The sequence below is a fragment of the Octopus bimaculoides genome, chromosome 9, assembly GCF_001194135.2.
Source record: "Octopus bimaculoides isolate UCB-OBI-ISO-001 chromosome 9, ASM119413v2, whole genome shotgun sequence".
Lineage (NCBI taxonomy): Eukaryota > Metazoa > Mollusca > Cephalopoda > Octopoda > Octopodidae > Octopus > Octopus bimaculoides.
The window spans coordinates 42,524,535-42,528,517 of NC_068989.1; positions in this window are offsets into that span (position 1 = coordinate 42,524,535).

A 3,983-nucleotide genomic window follows, 5' to 3' on the forward strand; every position below is an offset into this window, starting at 1 on the left:
TATATATATATATATATGTATATATGTATGTATGTATATATTATTATATACCTATATACCTGCATACATTCATGTGTATGTATATATACATATGTGTACGAGATGCATTCCAAAAGTTTTGAGAATTTAAGGAGAGACAGCTATAACTGTCCTAGATTATTGTGATTTTAGCATATCATTACTATACATCTAATAAACTGACCTGCCAACTTTATTATTCCACTGGCGTCAGTGCTATCGATTAATTATTCAATATTATTCCATCAATATTACTGGTCTTGCGAAAATATGGTGAGCTGGCTGAATCATTAGCGTGTCAGGAAAAATGCTTAGCGGTATTTCGTCCGTTTCTACACTCTGAGTTCAAATGCCACAAGTATCGAATTTACCTTTCTTTTCTTTTGATCTCTATAAGCTGAGTACCAGTTGAGCACTGGCATCGATATAATCGACTTATCTTTTCCCCTAAAATTGCTGGCCTTGTGTCAAACTTTGAAATCAATATTACTGGTCATGTATCTAAATTAGAAATGGTTATTCAGGGCGATGGAATGGCAGAATCGTTGGAGCATAGAAAAAAACTATGTTTTGTGGTATTTGTTACAGCTGTTTACGTTCTAAGTTCAAATCTCACCAAAACCTACTTTGCTTGTCTTCCTCTCCCTCAAGATTACTGCCCTTGTGTGCATGTTAGAAACAATTATTAATAAGTACTTCGTTATAGCGACCCTACATAGATGCAAAGCAAAGTTGAGTTCGGATCCCACCGATGTCAAATTTGCCTTTCATCCCTCCGGAGTCGATAAATAAAGTATCGGTCAACTACAACTGTCACCTGTCTCCTAGCTCAAATTTGAGTCCACACACACACACACATTTATATACAGGGTGTGCCATAATGATGGAACATATTTAAAATGTTAGTATCTTGGATTATAACAATGACATGAAGTACCAAATATATTTATTACATAAATGCCCCATCATTATGACCCACTCTGTATATATAAACTGAAACTGAAGCTAACCATCACCCACGAGCATGACTTGGTAATATGTATCATGCTTTCAGTAATTGATTAGGGTGCTTATCTAACCGAAAGCTGATACAGCCACACACACTCAGAATGTGACATCCAAATCTGATCCAGAATGTGACATCTGAAGTGAGAGGGCTGCATCAACCTGTAGCTTGAACTCATTTACAACTACATAGATAGACTAGTGCAACATGAATGAAGTGTCTTGATTAAGGACAAAAATTACGTCGCCCAGTCCAGAAATCGAACCTATGATCTTATAATCACGAGTCGAACAACTCTAGTCCACTCACTTTCATCTAAGTCAATGGTTCTCAACCAGGGTCTGTATGGCCCTTGGGGGTCCATATATGATTTTATTGTAAAAATGTATCTACAATAAATTAGTTATATTTCTACTATACACAAAATATTTTAATAATTATTTTTATACAATCCCTAATAATATTTCATTTTAAAAATATGATAGACATTTTTAACATCGAATGATTATGAGGTTTCATTCAAGTAAAATAGGGGCCAAAGAGCTCCATAAGTGAAAATGGTTGAGAAACACTTATCTATGCATATGAGAAACTTTCATGAACAGTTACATCTAATGTATATGTCGGACGATGTGTATTATTTTAATCCGATGACGTAATTCTAATACGTCATCGGATTAAACTATTACGTATATTCATCCCACACAGATTAATAATTAGTTTCACCGAATTCCAGGAAAGTGTTGAAATATATGTATTTTTAGAAAGACATTCATCCGCCGCATGATTTGGATTCTAGGAAGCTATGAGTATATTCTAGATCTGATGTATTGCCAATATGCTTTCTGGTTGTCTGTTGGGGTGAATGGGTTAAGTGTCTATAGTGGATACATGAATCAAGAGTTCATATAGGGTCACCACTTGTTTATTTATTAATTCATTTATTTTTTTTAATTTCAGATTTTTAGAGTCATGTGTGAAGGCAATGCTCTGACTCATTTGCAACGTTTCTGAGATTGGTGGGAGAGAGAAGAGAAAGTATTCTCGAACTGGAAATCTTATCTGAATGCTTATCACAGAATGGATTCCTCTAAAATCACCCCAGATGCCCGATTGTTATGTTAAACAAGGGAAGAAGAGAAGTCTACCACTGAAGTGAGCCGTGGTAGTATTTTAACTCAGAACGCAAAGAGCCGGAAAAAATACAGCTAGGTATCCGATCCGATACCACGCCAAACCAATGCTCTGGAGTGGTTACTTTTCGTCGACTTTGAAAGGATGAAGTTAAATTTGATGACGGCGAGATTTGAACTGATAGCGTAGAGAGTCAGAACGAATGCAGCAAAGCATTCTATCCAACGCTCTAATGATTCACCTGTGATTAACCTTCTGCTAACCATAGTCATCCCATATTTTTCAGACACGGTGTGCATACAAGGACTACATAATCCAATGTATTCTTTCTTATTATAGGAAAGTAGTATATGATACGAGAGAATTCTGGTTACAGTTTCTAGTAGGTCGGGGCTTCAGTAATAGCTTATTATATTTGCTTGTCATACAAATCTTTTGTGCTCAGAGATGGATTAGTCCGTTTCACTGTAAACATACTTTAATTAGTCTCCGCTTACTACTACAACCAATGTCTATAATTAAGGAGTGCTCTTTCGGCCTTTATTGCTGAGTTTAATCTTTCACTTTACTTCAAACATTAAGAAATTAATAGAGTCACCAAGCGATCAATATTTCCGTTTTTATATTGAAAGGGCTATTAATGCACCAAAAACTGGACGTTTGTGAGGATGAGATACGCGGTTGTAATAACATAGTAGTTCCCAGCAGAGTTATTTTAGAGATTGTTTTTGGTGGCATATAAAGCATTGAATGTGAGTTAGCAGTCATCTGCCTCAATAAATCACCAACTTAATAAAGAAGAAGAAAACATGGAGCATAAAAATAGTAAGAACAATTCTAACACTAACAAATAAAAGAATCAACTCTGTTGGTTATGAAATAAAATTGACGCATCACAAGTCTTGTTTTTTGTGCGTATTCGACGTGCAAGAAAAAATGTTGTATGGTTAATTCCTACTCACACTGATTAGTTTTATGGGGGTGGGTACGTAGATATGTATGTATATGTATGTATATAACTAGGTATGCACACACACACGTCAGAAAAAATGAGATAGAGAAGGAATAAACAATTATCTTATGGACTTCATTAGCTTACAGCTGTTTCTGCTACAAGATGCAGTGAACTCATATTTGAGTGTCTGAGTAACACCATATAGCTTCAATGAAGCCTCAAACATGAATATATATATGATTTTATTTGGTATAGTTTCAGCTCATGAGCTGTTGCCATGCTGAGACACTGCCATTTGATGTTGCTACATAATTTTACTTCACTAATCCTTTTTAGAAATTAACATTTGGTGCATGAGGGAGTTTGATGCTGCTGCCCTCATCTGCACTTCCTCCTGTGAAGTTGGTTCATCTGAGACACTTGACAGTAAGAGGTCTAGTTTCGTTTTGAAAACACATCCACCCCATGCAGATCTCTCAGATTCTTCGGGAGAATAATGAAGAGCTGTGGTATTTTAAAGCTTAGACTTTTGCAAAATCTTGTCCTATATCTTGATGACAAATTTAGAGTCTTTGGCACAACGCTGTTCTAGCATTAGTGTAACTCTCGATGCCAAAGTTTGGGACAAGTCCCTCTAGGGCCTTCCAGATTTATATTATGGCATATCTTTCTCGCCTACGCTCTAAGAAATAGTGTTTTAACCTCTGGAGTCTTTCTCAGTAGCTTATATGCTGCATAGCGGCTATCTTCGTGTAGCTTCGTTGGATTGCCTCAAGCTCTGCAATTAATTTTACATTGGCTGGTGACCATAACTGGGAGCAATAGTATATAAATGTATGTATGTGTATATATATATATATATATATATAT